The 22,187-nt window shown below is 39.0% G+C and overlaps 1 pseudogene; it reads left to right on the top strand.

Annotated features, from left to right (window-relative positions):
* The first annotated feature begins 10,210 nt into the window (after positions 1-10,210).
* The window catches only part of LOC127447607 (tetratricopeptide repeat protein 21B-like), a 46,050-nt pseudogene continuing 34,073 nt past the window's right edge, over positions 10,211-22,187 (top strand).

The following is a 22,187-nucleotide window of genomic DNA, read 5'->3' as shown; positions in this document are numbered from 1 at the left end:
CCTCTCTCGTTGTTAAAAGCATGATATTCCTCAAACATTCTGTTTTAGGGTTTGTTCTAAATGTGTTCAAATTCTGCAATTCATTCAGCGTGAACTGCTTAACGTACAGACTCTTTTCAAACCTAGGTTTGCTATCTATTTATTTATTTTTATTTTTTGTGAATGTTTTAGCAAAATTTTTAATTTAAGTTTAAAAATCTCCCATTGATAACCAACAGCAACAGTGGCATCAAAATATTTGCATACTAAATTCCAAGTATCTTTTTTACACACAAATTGTTACTGCTCTTGTCCTGCATCTTTTTAACCATTTATAGCCACTTTTACTCTGCACAGTTATTAGGAATTTGATTTAAATGGAAAACTAGCTCACTACTTACTGGGACCCACTTTATATTAGGTGGCCTTAACTATGTTCTTAACCATTTGATACAATGTACTTATTATATACATACATGTTGTTGCATTGTAATTACATTTAAAGTACTTGCATTTAGTTGCATTTGTAGTTACACTGTTAACTTTACTCCTAACCCAACCCTTACCCCAAAACCTAAATCTTACCCCAATCCTAACCCTTATCCTACCCTTACTCCCAAGCCTACCCGTACCTCAACCTCAGTAGCAGCAAATGTGGGCATTTTGCAGAACAACATGTATTTACACAGTAAATTCAAAGTCTTGTATGTATTTAATATTAGTACATAGTTAAGGCCACCTAATATAAAGTGTGACCACTTACTGAATACTGCACACTGTATACTGCCTACTACTAATTTTTAAACAATATGTGAAATAGACCACACAATGCAATGATAGCCTAAATGTTAAAACAGCAGTATGCAACATACAGTTGTGGCCAAAAATATTGGCACCCTTTCAAAGAAGGCGGTGAAAAATATGTCTTTATTGTTTATCCTTTTGATCTTTCATTCAAAATATTCACAAAAATCTATCCTCTAATAATGGATATCAATCAATAGCAAACACAACACAAGTTTTATCAAAAAAACTAATATATTTGTCAAATATATGTGTGGCACAATAATTGGCACACTTTTATTCAATACTTTGTGCAACCTCTCTTTGCAAAGATAACAGCTCTGAGTCTTCTCCTATAATGCCTAATGATGTTGGAGAACACATGGCAAGGGATAGGAGATCATTCCTCCATACAGGATCTCTCCAGATCCTTCAAATTCCAAGGTCCACGCTGGTTGACTCTCCTCTTCAGTTCACCCCACATGTTTTCTATGGGGTTCAGGTCAGGGGACTGTGATGGCCATGGCAGTTTTGGATAATTGTCCTGCTGGAAGATCCAACCAGGGCCCATTTAAGCTTTCTGGCAGAGGCAGTCAGGTTTTGATTTTTTTATCTGTTGGTGTTTGATAGAGTCCATAATGCCAGGTATCCGAACAAGATGTCCAGGACCTCTGGCGTAAAAACAGCTCCATAACGTTAAAGAACCACCATGATACTCAACTTTATATGTCTTTTAAACCCAATGAAAATTCACAGTTTTCCAATTTATCGGTGTATCAATGAAATCAAAGGTTGGATGGCCAGAAATGTCCTTCTACTCGATTCTGACAAAACAGAGGTACTAATTATTGGACCAAAAACCACTAAAAATAAGCCGCTAAAATATAATTTGACTCTCGATGGATGTACTGATATGTCATCTTCTACAGCAAAGAACTTAAGTGTTATATCTGATACCAGTCTGTCCTTTGAAAATCAAATTTCCAATGTTTTTAGAACAGCATTCATCCACCACAGAAATATTGCTAAGTTGACACATGCTGTCTGTTGCTGATACCGAAAAACTAATTTATGCATTCATGACCTCAAGACTAGATTATTGTAATGCATTACTGGGAGGATGTAATGCAAGTTCAATTGGTTCAAAATGCAGCTTCCAGAGTGCTGACTAGAACCAAGAAATATGATTATATTAGCCCCATTTTATCATTGTTACATTGGCTAACTGTTAAATTTCGTAATCATTTTGAAACTCTGTTAACTACATACAAATCTTTGAATGGTCTAGCTGCACAGTGTTCAAGTCTAGAATAAAGACTCATATAAACTCAGCAAAAAAAGAAATGTCTTCACTCTTTCAACTGCTTTTATTTTCAGCAAACTTAACATGTGTAAATATTTGTATGAACATAAAAAGATTCAACAACTAAGACATAAACTGAACAAGTTTCACAGATGTGTGACTAACAGAAATGGAATAATGTGTCCCTGAACAAGGGGGGGATCAAAATCAAAAGTAACAGTCAGTATCTGGTGTGGCCACCAGCTGCATTAAGTACTGCAGTGCATCTCCTCCTCATGGACTGCACTAGATTTACCAGTTCTTGCTGTGAGATGTTACCCCACTCTTCCACCAAGGCACTTGCAAGTTCCCGGACATTTCTGGGGGGAATGGCCCTAGCCCTCACCCTCCAATCCAACAGGTCCCAGGCGTGCTAAATGGGATTGAGATCCAGGCTCTTCGCTGGCCATGGCAGAACACTGACATTCTTGTCTTACAGGAAATCATGCACAGAATGAGTAGTATGGCTGGTGGCACTGTCATGCTGGAGGGTCATATCAGGATGAGCCTGCAGGAAGTGTACCACATGAGGGAGGAGGATGTCTTCCCTGTAACGCACAGCATTGAGATTGCCTGCAATGACAACAAGCTCAGTCTGATGATGCTGTGACACACCGCCCCAGACCATGATGGACTCTCCACCTCCAAATCGATCCCACTCCAGAGTACAGGCCTTGGTGTAATGCTCATTCCTTCGACGATAAACGCAAGTCTGACCATCACCCCTGTGAGACAAAACCGTGACTCGTTAGTGAAGAGCACTTTTTGCCAGCGAAGGTGGGTTTGTGCCCATAGGCGACGTTGTTGCCGGTGATGTCTGGTAAGGACCTGCCTTACAACAGGCCTACAAGCCCTCTGTCCAGCCCCTCTTAGCCTTTTGCGGACAGTCTGAGCACTGATGGAGGGATTGTGCATTCCTGGTGTAACTCGGGCAGTTGTTGTTGCCATACCTGTCCCGCAGGTGTGATATTCGGATGTACCAGTCCTGTGTAGGTGTTGTTACGCCTGGTCTGCCACTGCGAGGATGATCAGCTGTCCTTCCTGTCTCCCTGTAGCGCTGTCTTAGGCATCTCACAGTACGGACATTGCAATTTATTGCCCTAGCCACATCTGCAGTCCTCATGCCTCCATGCAGCATGCCTAAGACACGTTCACGCAGATGAGCAGGGACCCTGGGCATCTTTCTTTTGGTGTTTTTCAGAGTCAGTAGAAAGGTCTCTTTAGTGTCCTCAGTTTTTATAATTGTGACCTTAATTGCCTACCATGTATAAGCTGTTAGTGTTTTAATGACCTTTCCACAGGTGTATGTTCATTAATTGTTTATGGTTCATTGAACAAGCATGGAAAACATTGTTTAAACCCTTTACAATAAAGATCTGTAAGTTACTTGGATTTTAAAAAAAAATAATCTTTAAAATACAGTGTTCTGAGAAAGGGACGTTTCTTTTTTTGCTGAGTTTTATTTAGCCAGCATACACCTAATTTATCCATCAACTCACAATTAGGCTGCTTTAGTTAGGCCTGCTGGAACCAGAAACATCTATCATGATCTATAACTCTGCATAAAACTGAATGGCATCTACGCTAATATTATTCTATTTGTTTCCATGTCTCAACATGATTCATATCCCGAGGTTACCTGAGCCGGCCAGATCCAGCTCCGTTCTTGCTTGGTGTCGGACTCTACTGCTATGTGTCGCTGAGTGATGACGACAAACTACAGCCGGTGCCAGCCAGACATCACTTAAGAATTTTACAATGGACTTCAGAGGGTGAACTGATGCCAACTCCAACTGTAAGACATAGGATACTTCATATGCCACTGTCTGAACCTTGGACTTAGGATGCACCTCACCGAACCTCACCGAAATGACCTGCCGGTTGAACTGCGAGGCACCTCATTGATCTCTGCCTGCATCAACTTTGTCCATTGATGGACTACACTCTTGAAATCAATTTAATCAATCATTTAAACAATCATTTAATTGCCAACAGAAGCCTTCATCAGCCAACTAATAAAGGACAATGCATCTATGTGAACTTCTGCAGTTAACCCAGGATGGATGTCAAAGACAGTCATTAATCTTACAGTTCATAAAAAAAATATTTTTTCAACACTGGACCTTAACACTTCAAGTAATAAGTCAACCAGTTCATTTGTCACACTGGAAATGAAAGCACTGCAGTTTCATTGAGGACATGTAAATGTAGCGCCTTTTATGGCACTTTTTGCAATACTCCTCAAACAGACAAACCGTGTATATGCCATCAAAAATCCACAGTTGCAAAGCTACGCAGGCACACTCAAAAAAGCAGTTTAGGGCTTAATGACTGGTGCATGTCAAGTATGAGTCATAAATGTTCTATTGCATATGTATTCAATGATCCATTTAAATGCTGGGAGCGACTTAGGACATTTTAATTAAATGTATATAAAACACTTTGATATTGATACAGTGATACTGATATGGTACCTTGCACTGTACATACAGTAGTAGACACTCAACAGCGGGTTTACAATATGTTCTGTAGAGGTTATCATATTAATCAATAAGGATAAATACAGGAAATCCACAACAGTAAGCTATCCAACAAATGAAGCCAGAATTCTTGCAATGTCCTTCACCACCAAAGCCTCTCAATGTTTCACCTGAGAAAATTCTAGTTTCCAAGACTTGAAGAAGTTTATTCATCATTAAAGGTGCTTGAATGATTTCTTTATGGAATGCATGCAGAAATGTGCCTGTTATCTGACAGATATTAGTGAAAAAGTTCTTGTGAAATATCACAACTGTCTCTGTGACAGCCCTATCACCCATTTACTTGCATTGTATGGAAAACATAGCTGAAATGTGCTTATAAAAATCTTCACTTCGGTTCTGCTGAAGAAGGAAAGTAATACACAATTGGGATGGCTTAAAGATAAGTAAATCATGAGAGAATTTTGATTTTTGGGTGAACTATTTCTTTAAGGCAATCTAGACCATGGCCATATTTTTAAAGTACCCTGTTATAGCCATACAAAGTAAAAAGTCCTTTTTTGATATATAATTATTGATCTAGGCTGTCCACAAATTCTTCCTTTGTAGGTTTTGTTGATGTTGGAAGAAAAACCTAGGACTAGTTCGCAAGTGTAAGTCTTTTTAAAATAATCTATTTGACGAAGTATTTGATTGACACCTATGGTTCTTGAGGCAAAGTTGTTCTGAATGAGGAGATCTATCATATGATAGTCATAATCTGTGACTATGTGAAACACCGCAGAATATACAACCATGTAAACACATGTAAAATGCGATAGCGCCTCCTGGTAGCCTTTTTTTATTTTTTATTTGCACAAACCTCTTAGGCCGGGAGTCAAACAGGCCTACCATGTTTCATTTCAATTATCCTTTGTTAACTTGTCTAACAGCTGCTGAAAGTTGACTGGTCGATGGCGGCCATGTTTTTCAAGAAATGCAGCTGTCCTCATTGACTTGAATGCCACCTTGGATAAAGTTCAAGTTGATCGGACTAACGGTTCCATAGTTAGAGCTATTTTTAGGTTTGTCATTGTTATAGCCACACAGTAGGCCTAGGCATTCAAAATTTTGCATGTGTCCTCAGATTGACCCTGTACATAAGTGTCATGTCTCCAGGCCTTACAGATTGGTCTGCACGATCAGATTTAGGGCAGAATAATAATAGTAAAAATCCTGACAATAACAATAGGATTTCAGCACTTCATCATTTTTTTGAATGTTTTAGCACTACACATCATTTTGAACGTTCACTTCCAAGCTGTTGCATCGTGTTGTGCATCAACTTGTCCGTTGTATGTGGAATACCTCTGTTACATGTCCCACTAGCAAACTGCCATGTGCTAATAGCAACCTACTTTACTCTGATAATGATTATCTGTCTCTGTGTATATGGAATGGCATCAGACAAGCTGGGTTGGGAAAGTTCCTCTTTAGGATAGGGCGCAGTGGCTGTATTTAGGCTTGGCTCAGGGCTCTGGATGTTGATCTGTAGGTCACAGCACTGTCCCGAGCAACTTGAGACAGACCCAGCTCTGATTTCATAATCAATGAGCTCAAATTGTGTTGTGTAATTGTGTAATCTCATTAACGCTGATGAGGATGAGGGAACATTAAATTTCAAATGCTGTGCAGCCAAAGAGAGCATGCAGTCATATCACCCTGGTGCACTAGACTGGTTACTCACTGAAGCTAAGCAGGGTTGAGCCTGGTCAGTACATGGATGGGAGACCTTTTGGGGAAAACTAAGGTTGCTGCTGGAAGAGGTATTATTGAGGCCAGCAGGAGTGCGATCTGTGTGGGTCCTTACACCCCAGTAAAGTGAAGGGGAAATTATACTGTAAAAAGGCACCGTCCTTCGGATGAGATGTTAATCCAAGGTCCTGACTCTCTGTGGTCACAAAAAATCACAGGGTACTTCTCACAAAGGGGTGTAACCCCAGTGTCCTGGCCAAATTCCCCACATTGGCCCTGATCAATCATGGCCTCTTAATAATCCCCCATCCCTAAATTGGCTATATAACTGTAGTCTCTCCTCTCCACCAACAGCTGGTGTGTGGTGAGCATACTGGTGCACTATGGCTGCTGTCGCATCATCCAGGTGGATGCTGCACACTGGTGGTGGGTGAGGAGAGTCCCCTGTTCAGTATGTAATATATATATACATATATATATATATACAGTACTGTGCAAAAGTCTTAGGCACATAAGATGTTTCACAAAAGCATTTGTCTTAAAATGGTTATTTATATCTTCAGCTTTAGTGTCAATAGGAAATATAAATGTTAGACTCCCAAACATTACTTTTGCAAATAGAAAAGATTAGAATAGAAGAACAGGGAGCCATGCAACAGATGTCCTGGCCCCCACAAAGACCCCCACTGAACATCGTGCCTGTCTGAGATTACATATAGAGACAGAAGCAATTGAGACAGCCTAAATAGATAGAAGAACTGTGGAGAATTCTCCAAGAAGCTTGGAACATCCTATCTGCCAACAACCAAGACAAACTGTGTCCAGGTGTACGGAGGAGAATTGGTGCTGTTTTAAAAGCGAAGGTGGTCACACCGAATATATTGATTTAACTTTTTTATTTTTACTGGACTATGTATGACATTAAGTGATAAATAAAAACTATTTATTTCATTATTTATGAAGACATCCTCGTTATGCAACATTTTTCCCAAGTGCCTAAAACTTTTGCACAGTACTGTATAAAAAAATATTTATACATGCATTTCCATTGTATAGAAAAGAGCAACTGAGATATTTAACATAACTCCTTTTGTGTTACACGGAAAGTCTTGTTTGTCATAAGGGTGAGTAGATGATGGCCAGTATTGTATAAATTAATATAAAATAGTAAACTACAAATAACTAATTACTTCTCTAAAACGGTAATCAGATTACTTTAATGATTACTTAATGAAAAAGTAATGACATTAAAAATTACTATTACATTACTTTCTAAAACTAATATCGATGAAAAGTATACACATTAAACAAATTATTCAAAATAATGTCACAAAATGTCACATTTTGAACATCACATTTTATTTTAATCGAGGAGGCGATTATCTTTAAAACAAGCCCACACACAACGTAATCGGATGGATAGATCATTATAGATCAGACTTCATCTGAAATTACGCAGTATGTATTCCAGTGTCATGGAACGCTAAACCAATCGTATAAGGATTCAGATCGCTGCAACCAGAGATGGAAGTCATCCAGATATGGGCAGAGAGGATCATTCACTGTAATTACATATGGCCACCAGGAGATGGTCCCAAGTACACAGACTCAATGATGACTCAAATGACACAGAATGGAACTGAATGAGATCTTGTTAACCATGCCTGTATGTTTTGGAGAGAGAGCATACCTTTAGTCGTTGTATTGCATGTGTAATTAGTTCTTATATACAATTATTACAGTATGTTTTATTTGTTTGGAGAGGCTTTTGGACACTTCAAGATGTTTTTGGACACAACTTTTGATTGCTTTGCCATATCAACACAAATGTTACTTGGTTACAGGTGACATGATTGGGAACAAAGCAAAATCAGTTTTTCGGCGCAACCTTATCTACACCCTGAGATATATAATGTCAAATTGTGCAACTCAGTTATCAAAGATACAAATCATAGTTTGGAATTTTCATTCAAACACTTCAGATTCTTCTGACTGGGAGTGAGTCACATGTAGCTTTCTATATCTCTTTGGGAGTGTTAAATTAAATGTTGGCAATTATTTACATCAACCTGTACTTTTTGCACAGCGGTTCTCAACTGGTGGGTCGCAACTCAGGTATGGGTTGCAGATCTGTCCTGATAGAAAAGAAGGGAAAAAACAATGTTAAATGCAAATATATAATGCAGTCATCCATATAATTGTGCACAGTTGGTATAGCAAAATAAACCATCACTAGTTCATTCATAAAAAGTTAAAACTTTAAAAATAAAATAAAAAAGTTAATTCAAATGTATTTGTTACCTGGTAAAGCTAGCCAAATTACACCAAAGTCAACACAGACAGGTTGCGCGATATGCCCTAATTCTCAAAAACCACGAACAAAAATATGTATATGTACCAGACTATTTTAAATACAGCTTCACTCAGCAAGGATAAACATGGTTTGTGTTGACCATAATTTGTTTTGCGTTGTGAATTATTGGCTGCATGGAGCACGAAACCATCAAAATTCAAGAGACATTTAGAAACTAAACACTCAGTAATGTTTGCATATAGTTGGTCTTATGCAGTTCATGGTAATATTAATAAATATCAATGTTTGGGACATTTTGTTTACTTTTGTACAATAATCCATTTTTGTCCTGCATTGGGTCGCTTTGGAGAACCCTGTACAAGCCCACTGAGATGAAGGAGGTTATGAAAGAAACTGCAATCTGTGCAACCAGAGTTCAGTCATGTCATGAGGTTTATACACTCAAGCGATTCAGACAGCACCAACCACCACATCGGTAGCAGAGTTCTGTTTGCATGTATTCAAAACAGCCCAACCTTACTTTTACATGCAGATCAATGCAAAGGGGGGAAATGCAGTCAGGTATTATCTTAGCACAAAAGATATTTCAGCATGTGAAGCCCATTAAGTTATAATAACTTTAGAAAACAGGATTAAGATGGAGCCTTACATTTTAGAGTCTTCTGTGCATTTTACTAGTGAATTATAAATTGATTTACATGGTAATCGAAATGAAAGGGATCAAATGTTATTTTCTGGAGATTATGCAATATTATTATTATCAGGCCTCAGGTTACACTGAAGCTCCCTCCTTGTGAACTTTGACTCAGTGAGAGGCTCATTTGATGCAAATATCAAAGGGGTCAGGGATTGGTTGGTTCACATGGTCCAGAAAGCACCTGCTGGTAGATGTAGTGACTACACCATTCTAGGGGCACAGCACAATGCATCTTTCTCCATGGATAGCCATTGAAAAGCAGCCATGCATTTTGACTAAGACTTTCTGGCAAGCAACATTTAAATTGCGAGTGCTTCAGTATTGTCATAGAAGTTTTGCTAGTGACCAATGAGCCGAGCAACTGCCATTAAGATGCATAGCTCTCTTATTATTTCGCTTCTTGCAGAAGGAGGCATAAACTGGCATGATTAAGCTTTAAATTAAATTTAACATCCATGAATGTAAATTTACCAACCAGAAGCCTCTTTTAAATGGTCCTCAAAGATATTGGAATTTATAGATACTCTCATGATAATTACTAACAGGATTTTGAACTATTAAACAGTAAATTGTATTTATTTATATATTTATTTATTTGTATAAGGATAATACAAAACATGATTTGAACAAAAAAATAAACAAATAAATAAAATAAAAATAAAACATAATATTTTTTTTTTAAAATATTTTGCACATTGCATAAACAAAGATAATTGAGCACTGCACTAAATAAATAAAGTAAAAAGGGGAAAAGCCCAATGTGTCAGAAAAATATAGACAGATCTGTAAAGGTCAAAATAAATTAGAATTACTATTAAATAAATTATTAATAATTATTGTATTGTAGGCTATTAGATATTTCAACTGAAGCAACTTCGAATATGGGTAAATAATCAAGAAATTTGTTCTTATGTATGAAGTTTCTACACTGCAAAACAAAAAAGAAAAATACAACTTGTTCAACAGCATGGTTATTGCTTGAAAGATAGAAAAATAGGAGACAAATATGACCTTACCACTAGGTCTCGCCCATCTGTAGCCCCAGTGTCATTTAATCGCCATTCTACAGGGTTTTATTTCTGTGCTCATGAATATAATAGACCTGATTTTGTTCCTGGGAGTTAGAAGACACCCTAATGTTATCCATATGGAGCCTGTAAGGCTGAGTACCCTACAAGGAACAACCAGAGGCACCTTTCTCCCATCACGAAATAATAGTGGAGTGTGGCGCCACCCTGTGGTACTAATGGGCGCCGCAGTTTTGATTTAGTCAAACCCCTTTCTCGTCTCTTTCTGGTTTCCAAGCGGAAATAGTGGCCCTTATTTGGTTACTATGAAGCTTCATCACCAATAATGGCGAGAAACGGATACAAAGTATACAGTTCACCGCTTTTTTTGTGTCTTTTCAGAGATGTTTTAACAACCGGTGTGTGCTAACACACAAGGATGAGGAGTCAACTTTTGTAAGTGATGAAAATAGGAAACTGCTTTTAGAAATTGAACAAATAAGACTAATAATGATGATGATGCAGCTGGACGTCATGCATCAGAAATAAAATGTTAAATCTCTGTTTTGTTGACATGCGTTTAGTTTTGTGATGTATTAGATACATCTGTGCAAGACTGATCCGCTATTCTTAAAGCAGGGAAATGTGTTAGCGTCATTGCCGCACAAATGCAACATGTTTTAGGAAGACATTGTACGTTTTATGCATTCTTCATCCAACTAATCAGCTTTACAGTAACATGAGCTGATGTTGTTAGTGCATCAGTGGTTATACCTGTTGAACACACACACATATGTGTGTAAATGTGTAAATTCAACAGGTATAACCACTGATGCACTGACAACATCACCTCATCTTACTGTAAAGCAGTTTTTTTAAATAATATTGTTTTGAATCAATATATATATATATACACATATTCACAAAATAATTTGTCTTAAGATGGTTATTTATCTTCAGCTTTAGTGTGTCAATAGGAAATATAAATGTTAGACTCCCAAACATTACTTTTGCAAATAGAAAAGATTAGAATAGAAGAACAGGGAGCCCTGCAACAGATGTCATGGCCCCCACAAAGCCCCCCACTGAACATCGTGTCAGTCTGAGGTTACATATAGAGACAGAAGCAATTGAGACAGCCTAAATAGATAGAAGAACTGTGGCGAATTCTCCAAGAAGCTTGGAACATCCTATCTGCCAACAACCAAGACAAACTGCGTCCAGGTGTATCTAGGAGAATTGGTGCTGTTTTAAAAGCAAAGGTGGTCACACCAAATATTGATGTAGCTTTTTTTTTAATGTTTACTGGACTTTGTATGACATTAAGTGATAAATGAAAACTATTTATGTCATTATTTTTGAAGACATCCTCACTATGCAACATTTTTCACAGGTGCCTAAAATTTTTGCACAGTACTATATATATATATATATATTTCCTTACAAAACTTTTTTTGGTTCAAAATAATATTTTAAGCAAACGCACATGCACAAACATTTAGAAACTCCTAAAAAAATAGAAAAAAATTGTTCTTAGGTTTTATGTAAATTATTAAATAAAATATTATTGACTTAACTTAGTTTAATTTCAATGAGTGCCCAGACACAACAAATCTTTTTTGCTTCTTTTATTAATTTTTTAATCTGTAATTAAAAGGATTATGGAGCAGTGACTGAGAGACTATCAAAATTAATATAATCCTAAATATTACTTATTAGATCAAATAAATCAAGTTAGAGTTCAAAAGTGTTTTAATATGTATATGTGACTTGCTCATTTTTGTCATTTTGTCCCAGATACACATTTTTAAATTTTATGCACTAAAGTAAAATGGAAAGCATTTAAAATTATTGTATCTCGACAATGGTTTGGAGTGTAAACATTACAATTATGTCGTTAGAAAGCTTAGACTCATGCATTAAACTTCAAATGTGTTTCAGGGTCAAAATTACTCGCATATGTTTAAGGATTGGAATTGTTTACATTGCAGTGTGACTTTCTGCCATCCAAACGCGAGTCAAAGAATCTGCCAACTGTAGAGTGACCCTATTGTCTTTTCCAGGCCTTATCTTATTCTATTGCCAGGAAAAATACTCCAGTCATGTCGTAGATTTTTACCAGTGAAGCTCAACGGGAATTCAGCCATGATCCAATCTTCACATTTCTCCCTGCATATGGACTGCTCATGCAAGGTGAGGAAAACCCATTCTTCACTGTCTGAATTCCTTAGCATCTACAAGAGACAGGATTTAACCCTCCTATTACATTCAGGTCATTTTTGACCCGGGAGAGGTAGATAAAATTAATACCACATAGTTTTTAGTACAGGAACCAAACTTTGTGACTTTGTCAAGACTATCAAAATACACGCAAGACAATTTCAGATTTTTTTTAATAAGAGGTATAACTTAAGTTACATCTTTTACATTCGTACATCAGTTTCAATTGTGGCTTTACACACTATGTAGAATTTTTTGTACATCTATGAATTAGATTTTTTACTTATAACACTTCACTTACATTTACCTCTTTCCTAAACTCTTCACACACTTTGTCTCTCAGTAGGACTGCACACTCACACACACAGATTCCTGTACAAAACAGACATGACAGATGTAACAAACATAACAAATAAACTAATCAAATGTACCACACATTTGTCTAAATAGTGCTTGAAAGGAGAAATTGTCCATACTTTACTCTGCAGCCATCTGATGCACATCCAGCTTTCAGCATACTCACACCAACATTTGGCACTTCATGCAAGTAAATAGATTTTTATAAAAAAACAAAATAATAATAAAAAAATAAAAAAAAGCAAAGTATGGACTCATGTGAACTATTGTCTCAAATTTGTATGTTCCTAATCCAGAACTGTGTCTCCTTAGTGATAACTCTGATCTTCTGTTTTATATATATAAAAAAAAAAAAATGCTGTTTGCTGGTTTTACATCCACAAAGAAATCATACAAAATTGGTTCACCCCAGATAGGGGTAGAAAATCATTTTGGATTCATAATTTCCTTAAAATAGTAAACTTTGAATGCACTACAGCACAATTGAACCATGCCGTCACGTGTTGTGGTAGTGAGGCGAGAGGCGATGGATCAATATGCAGGCTTTTAATGAAGATATTAAACAACGTGGAGAACCATAAACCATAGCTACCAACACAAGTGTTACACGGATGAAGTGAAAGAGGATGAACAAAACTGGAGGGTATTTATACAAACAGTACTGACGAGGATGGCTGATGGTGGCAGTGTACCGTTTGGGGCAGTGGTGGCTCAGCGGTTAAGGCTCTGGGTTACTGATCAGAAGGTCAGGGGTTCAAGCCCCAGCACTGCCAAGATGCCACTGTTGGGCCCTTGAGCAAGGCCCTTGACCCTATCTGCTCCAGGGGCACCGTATCATGGCTGACCCTGCACTCTGACCTCAGCTTAGCTGGGATATGTGAAAAAAAGAATTGCACTGTACCTGTGCAAATGTATAATGTGTGAAAAATATTATTATTATTATTATTAATTAATAATGTAGTCCAGGGGAAATCATCAAAAGAAGAGTCCTTGGAAAACATGGAGACAGACTGTGACATTACTACCGTGGATGGAGCCAGGGAACTTGGTGTCCGGAGAGTAGCCGACGGCTCGAAGGGCCAGGGTGAAATCTGGTGACGGCGATAGGCTGACAAACCACGGTGGAGACGAGGGGACACAGGGCTGAGGTGATGAGGGAACGAAGGGCCAAGGCGGAGTCCAGGGCTCGGAGGGTCTAGGCGGAGTCGGAGGGTTTGAAGTTCCTCCTGTCAGAGAAAAATTGCAAGTGGCGATGGTCGAGTCGGTGACTTGGGAAGAGCCGGCAGACCAGGAGGAGATGTCCTGAGTGGAGCCAGGGAGGAGGAAGGGCCAGGGCACTGGATGGAACCAGGGTGTCCATGATGCTGGGCAGAACCAGCAGAGGAGTAGTACACTGGGTGGGCATAACAGTGGAAATGGAATCAAGGTCCGTAAGTTCCTAGAGAACAGGCTCTGGGACAGATGGGGCTACAGTCACTGGGACGGTCGAGGGTACAGGCATGGGTGCTGGCTCGTTAACTGTGGCAGGCTTCAAGGGAGGAGCCGTGGAAGGCTTGGGGGCATCTACTGTGGGAGGAGATTCCAAGTCCTCATCCTCCATACCCACAGTGAAAGGAGAGCCGCTAAGTTGTAGAGCCACCTCCACAAACTCGAGCAGCGTCCAGTGAAGATCCGCCGGAGGCATTAGCTCCTTTAGTGCACTAAAGAGACCACAAGAGAGTGGTCTCCATAGTGCACCAAATTTGCCAGCTGGAGAAACTCACGCACGTGATCCTCAACGGGATGGTCCTCTTGCTCGAGGAGGAGGATTCTTACAGGCGGTAGATCCATCTTTGTCGGTCAGTTCCTCCGTCACGTATTGTGGTAGTGATGATGAAGAGGCGATGGATCAATATGCAGGCTTTTAATGAAGAAGATATAAAACACAGTGGAGAACCATAAACCATATCTACTGACTAACATAAGTGTTACATGGACAAGAACTGACAAAGGATGAAAAAAAAACTGGAGGGTATTTATACAAAAAGTGCTGACGAGGAAATGGAGAACAGGTGAGGATGATGGGGAACAGATGGCTGATGAGGGCAGTGTACCGTGGGAAATGTAGTCCAGGGGAAAACTTCAAAATAAGAGTCCTTGGAAAACATGAGGGAGACATAGTAAAGAAGTATTAATGTTGTATACTTGAGTAGTTCGGTTGTTTTGATGATGTTTTAGATGTTAAGAATACGTTGCTTTCATAACTTTTTACTAGTAATTCTCACATTAGATGTTAATATAAATTGTATATTATGTTATATTTAGATGCACTTTCACTGAAAGGTTGATAAAAAAGATGTCTTCACATGTATCATGCTGGTTTTGCTGTAGTTAATGTATATTTTGAAATGTAAAAAAATTCTCCATTTTATTATTTCTAATAAAATAAAAAAATGTCATATTAATTAATAACTTTTATATTTGTCAGTTAACATTCCAAAAATATTGATATTTTTACATGTATAAACAGTTAAGGACTTCTTAATGACTTTCAATATCAACATCGGGTTATGGATGATTTATAAGCCTGAATTCCACCAGGTCAAAATTGACCCGCGGATGCAAAAGGTGTATGCAGATTCTGAACGCAATAGGAGGGTTAAAGCCTTTTCTTCTTTTATTTTTGACAGATAAAGTGCTGGATGCCATTCAGGAGTTGGAGCAGCTGAAGGAGTAGAGAGATTTTTCTCTGTGTGCTCTCATGGCACTGGTTTATGCCCACAAGAAAAGACCAAACCCTGGTTGGTTGGTCTATTGCACCATAAGATTGGTTAGGCTATTCTAGTTGGATGTTAGGGCGTTGCTAGGTGGCTGCTTAATTGCCCAAGTCAAAAGCAAAAGGCCAAGCAAAAGTATAAGGAATCTTTCACCAAAAAAATGTCATGTTTTTCCAAGCCTGTATGCTGTAAGAATCTTAATGCAGCACTTTTTCATACAGCACCAGCTCATAGTGACGGCAGCTGTTAAGCTCCAAAAAGAACAAAAACACCAAAAGTATAATATAAGTAGTCCATATGACTCAGAGCTTTCAGAGCTTGAGTCTATGACTTATTAGACACTTTAATGTTTTTTTGTCCCACTTTGGAGCTTGACAGCTGTGGTCACTATCAGCTGTCATTTTATGGAAAAGTACGGGTTTGGTATGTAATGAGAGTGAGTAAATAATGACAAGAGTTCTTATTTTTCTTCGGTTATGAAAGGTACCCACATTTTAAATCAATAGTTCACAGCCACACACTCTATGTCATCTTCACCTTTGTCTTCCTTCGCTCGCCTGCAGACCGTGATTTGATTTAGGAGTTGGATGGAAGAGCGAAGGAAGAGAGGAAGACGGCGAGTCCTAAAGCACTGTATTACACCAGACTGCTTCTCTGGCTGCTGGGTTGCAGTGAGAAAGCCAGAGAGTATGTAGACAGAATGATCAAGATCTCCAGTGGAGCTAAAGAGGTCTGATCTTCTGATGCCTCTCCTTTAGTGAACATTCCATGATGAGAAACAAATAGATCAGGATGCCAGTATATGTTATGCTATATTACGTATTTATGATAAATTAGGCCATACTCAGTTTGTTCTAATTGAAATGTCAGACTTATTATTTTGCTTATTATTATTCCTCTTATTTTGCTGTTTTTCAATACTGGGATTATTGTGTGTTATGTAGGGAATTGTACTGAAAGGATGGATCGATCTGAGATCTAATAAAGACGCTTATGCCAAGAAATCTGGGAAATACATTGACGAGGCACTGAAGGAGAAAAGTGACATTTTTGCTCTGAGGGGAAAGGTAACTCTTCTCTCAGGTGGAGCTCAGTGGTGGAAACTCAAGCTACTGTGAGGACAACCTCTATGATAAAGGATAGACTGACAGACAGTCAATGGAACCATAATTTAAACCAAACGGCCATAGTAACCAAGTAGATTCAAAATGTTTAATACATGAAGTAAAATAAAGTAAAAATATAGTTTTAATAATCTAAAGGCATGTTTTACACAGTTTTTCACTAACTGGGCAAGGACCAGTGTTATTTAATAATTTGTATTAATATGAACCAATTTAGCAATAATAAAACAGCAATATCACATATTTATAAAAAAATACAATTAATACTGTATATGAAAAATCCCATCCAGCAAGTTATGAATCAGTACATTGAAACAGACAGTTTAAACTGATTCATAGGCATTCATCAAACATACCAACTCTATCTCTGTTTTTGCTACTGAAGTTTAAATCAGAGATGCAATTAAAACATGTCTGTCTCAATGCTCTAACACCCGCAAGTTGCAAGACAAGCAAGGATCACAAAAATAGTCTAATGACGTTTTTTAGGAAACCTAATGGCCAAATCAAAAACGCATTTAATTCATTGTAATATTCACCATGTTCCATCATTTCATATCGTGGTATAAAGTGTTTGTAAAGCATACGTTTATAGTTAATTCAGTATTTATACATAATTGTTACTACCTTGTTAATACATTATAATAGAGTATATACACATAGCATGTTATTCATTCATATTTTCTGTAGCAAACAATTTATTATTATTATTGAATAAGTTAATATATAAGCAGTTTAATAATAGTTTTTCATCCTTAGTAAATGACTTGTTAACAATACATTACTAATTTATTACAGTTGGTGCAAACCAGTGGTAAAGAAGTGTTTATGAAAACATTAAGAAGGCATAAATCTATAATTAATAAAGAAATTATTTATACATTTACATATGCCATGAATTGGACATACTGTATATTAATGCTTAATTTATGTGTTTTAGGAACACTTACCGGTACTTTTAAAGCAAGTAATGCTAAATAAAGGTTTTAATAAAGCACTGACTAACTGCTAGCCAAGTATTTTTGTGATCAAATTTAAAATGAGAACTATATATGCCTAATTTAACATTTATTAATGGATGTAAAAGATGAAAAACCATTGCTTATATATGAACTTACAGTATCAAACAATAAAAAATTGTTTGCAAAAGTAAATATATAAGATAACATACTATTTGTATTTAGTGTATTAATGTATTAATAATGTAGAAACAATAATAAAAAAATGATTAATTAAATATAAACGAATGTGTTACCCATATAGCCAGTAAAATCATCACAAATATATTGTGAATAGTCAATAAATCGCCCAGCCCTACTCGTCTTTGCTGATGTAGTCTGCTGGGTATCCTCGTTATCTAACATTAAAAGCACAATATAATTGCTTTCTCCTGTAATAACAACAGATGACGGGTACATCAATCTGTCATTGACTCTAAAGTGTTCTTGAGTAGAACAGATGCTGTATGTGAGTCGATCAGCAGACTGTTACTAAAAAGTGTCCTTCAAACAAGCACACAAGTATAGTATGATTATTTAGTAAGAAAAAATCCAACATTTGCATCCAGATGTTCAAATAGTAAGGTTTGCCTCAAATAAAGACAAAAATGGAACATATGTTTTACAAATAAACAAACTTTGCTCTTGACTTCCACATTCTTTTAATCTGTTCAGGCTTCTTCAGAGAGAGATAAATAACCTGGAGGCTCTGAGGATGCTGGCTCTGCACTCGCTTTGCAGGGGAGACATCGAAAAGGTAAATTAATATATTCACAAAGTACAATTCTCTTGTTTTCATTTGTTTCTGGGTAATTATTACATTTCAATATGGCACAAATTAATCCTTTTTCATAAAAGACACTGCACAGAAGACACACAACATGATAGACACATAAGTTAAACAAAGTCATACTGTGATTGACTGGTTGAAAATGTCTCCTTTGATTGGCTAAAGAGGGATGTACTTGTGAATCAGAACTTGCCAGAAACGTTGCTAAATTTCCACAAAATCCAAGGCAATCTACAAACATGTGACGATTAATTATTTACTTATTGGATTTTTCTTCCCTTTTTCTCCCCAATTTGGAATTCCCAATGCGCTCTAAGTCCTCATGGTGGCGTAGTGACTCACCTCAATCTGGGTGGCAGAGAACGAATCACAGTTGCCTCCACACCTGAGACCGTCAATCCGCGCATCTTATCACATGGCTTGTTGAGCACATTAACGCGGAGACATAGCGCGTGTGGAGGCTTCGCACTATTCTCCGCGGCATCCACGCACAACTCACCACACGCCCCACCGAGAGCAAGAACCACATTATAGTGACCACAAGGAGGTTACCCCATGTGACTCTACCCTCCCTATCAATCGGGCCAATTTGGTTGCTTAGGAGACCTGGCTGGAGTCACTCCGCACGCCCTGGATTCGAACTCACGACTCCAGGGGTGGTAGTCAGCGTCTTTACTCGCTGAGCTACCCAGACCCCCTGACGATTAATTTTTTAATCGTATTTTGCATTTGTGAATCATATTTTATGAATGTGAATTAGGTTTTGTTTGTGAATAATATATTGAGAATGTAAATTATGTTACATAGATCTGAATTGTATTTTTTGAATGTGAATTAGCTTATGCATCTTTCATCTTGTTGTCTTTTCACTGTCTGTAAACCAGCTATCAAATATTATCAGTAACTTGGACATTCAAGAACTGAACAATCCAGAACTCTTCTACAGGATGTCATTAGCTTTCACTCGAGTGGTAATACTCACAGATACACAAGCACAGAATAAAGTAGTCACAATTCAAGATTCTTGCTTTTCGGCAATGTTATCTGCCATATAATGAATGAATTAATGTTACATTTATATAGCGCTTTTCTGACACTACACTCAAAGCACTTTACACAGTGAACAGGGGACTCTCCTCAACCACCAGTGTGCAACATCCACCTGGATGATGCGACGGCAGACATAGTGCGCCAGTACGCTCACCACACACCAGCTATTGGTGGAGAGGAGAGTGTGTAGTGATAGAGTCAATTAATGGATGGGGATTATTAGGAAGCCATGATTGATACGGGCCAATGGGGGGAATTTGGCCAGGACACCGGGGTTACACCGAGTTGTTTTTTCTTATAAGACTAAATGAAACAGCATTCACAATGCATTTATTTATGTTCAATAGCATGATGTACTTTCATCATACATTTCACATAATGAAGGGCAGAATGCCCTTTATCAGACTTAGAAACAAATGGAATTGGAAACTATTGTGAAAAGTGAGCTATGCATGGTTCCCAGCTTCCAACATATACTCAATACTCAAACCGGCCCATCTGGCACCAACAATCCCATTCTGATGGTTGATGTGAACATTAACTTTGATTTTATGCACTGCACTGCTGCCACACGATTGGCTTATTAGATAATCGCAGGGAACGGCCTCCGTGGCCGGGAGCGCTGGCAGCAACTGGGGAACAGGAGTCCTTCTCCTCCTCCTCTTCCAGGCAGCTGGGAGCATTGCTGTGGGAGCGGCCATCATGACCGAGGATGCTGGCACTGGGAAGGCTGAGGCTTCAGGCGCTGGCCCTGGGACGAACGTGGGTTTAAGCGCTGGCTCTGGGATGGACGAGGCTTCAGATGCTGGCTCTAGGACGGAAGAGGCTTCAGGAACTGGCTCGTTGACCATGGCAGGCGTGGGTGCTGGCTCATAGGCTGTGGCAGGCATGGGTGCTGGCTCGTTGGCAGTGGCAGGCATGGGCGCTGGCTTGTTGGCCGTGGCAAGCATGGGTGCTGGCCAGTTGGCCGTGGCAGGCATGGGCGCTGGCCAGTTGGCCGTGGCAGGCATGGGCGCTGGCAGTGGCAAGGGAATGGCCTCCATGGCCTTGGGCTCTGGCAGCAGCAGAGGAACAGCCTCCGTGGCCGTGGATGCTGTCAGCGACTGAGGAGCAGGTGCCTGGCTCCTTCTCTGTCCCCTCTGGGCAGTGACAGGTTCATGACACAGCAGCAGGGCTGGATCGAACACCCGGCAGAACTCCGTGATGAATGCCAAAAACAATGCGCAACAAGCACATCCATTGTCCCACATAGCAGTTCCCCAAGCAGCGGCCCTTCTGGTGAGGTGCAGGATGACGTAAGCCACCTTCATACTCTCCGACGGGAAGGCAGAGGGTTGTGACGTGACGAACAAGGAACATTGCGAAAGGAATGCACTGCAGGATTCAGCCTCACCTGAATATGGGGCTGGAGGGGGGATGCGGGCTTTAAAGTATCCAGGTGCCAGAGGAACCATCGGAGCTGATAAAGAAGCTTCCTCAGATGGGCAGAGCTGCTGGACAGAGGAGGTGAGCTCGGCGAACTGTGAAGCCATCATCTCTAACGCCTGGTTCGAGGCAGCAATTTTATCAGAATCAGAATCAGAATCAGCTTTATTGCCATGTATGCTTACACATACAATTAATTTGTCTTGGTGACTGGAGCTTCCAGTGTACAACAATACAAAAACAATACAAAAACAGCAGCAAGACATAGATAATAATAAAAAATAAAACAAATTATACACATATGTACAGACACACACATACATACATACTCACATACACATGGGTAGTGCAAATCTAATACAATTTGTTATCTGTTATGTACATTGCAAATACAAATCTGTTATGTACAGTGCAAATGTTTTTTTTTGTTTTTTTTTCAGAGGAATTAAATGGCAGAAGAGGTTGGATGTGTTGGATAAATATAAGAAAGATTAAACTGTGTATTGCACATAGTTATTGCTCAATGGGGCAATTTAACTGTTCATGAGATGGATAGCCTGAGGGAAAAAAACTGTTCCTATGCCTGACGGTTCTGGTGCTCAGAGCTCTGAAGCGTCGGCCAGAAGGCAACAGTTCCAAAAGGTAGTGGGCAGGGTGAGTGGGGTCCAGAGTGATTTTTCCAGCCTTTTTCCTCACTCTGGAAGTGTATAGTTCTTGAAGGGGGGGCAGGGGCAACCAATAATCCTCTCAGCAGTCCGAACTGTGCTTTGTAGTCTTCTGATGTCTGATTTCTTAGCTGAACTAAACCAGACAGTTATTGAAGTGCAGAGGACAGACTCAATGACTGCTGAGTAAAACTGTATCCGCAGCGCCTGTGGTAGGTTGATTTTCGAAGGAAGAAGGAAGTACAACCTCTGCTGGGCCTTTTTCACAATGGAGTCAATGTGGGTCTCCCACTTCAGGTCCTGTGAGATGGTAGTGCTCAGGATCCTGAATGACTCCACTGCTGCCACAGTGCTGTTTAGAATGGTGAGGGGGGTCAGTGTTAGGGTGTTTCTCCTAAAGTCCACAATGATCTCTGCCGTTTTGAGCATGTTCAGCTCAAGGTTGTTTTGACTGCACCAGACAGCC

This window comes from Myxocyprinus asiaticus, chromosome 10 (genome assembly GCF_019703515.2).
Source record: "Myxocyprinus asiaticus isolate MX2 ecotype Aquarium Trade chromosome 10, UBuf_Myxa_2, whole genome shotgun sequence".
NCBI lineage: Eukaryota > Metazoa > Chordata > Actinopteri > Cypriniformes > Catostomidae > Myxocyprinus > Myxocyprinus asiaticus.
This window is presented reverse-complemented; position numbering and strand designations above follow the sequence as displayed.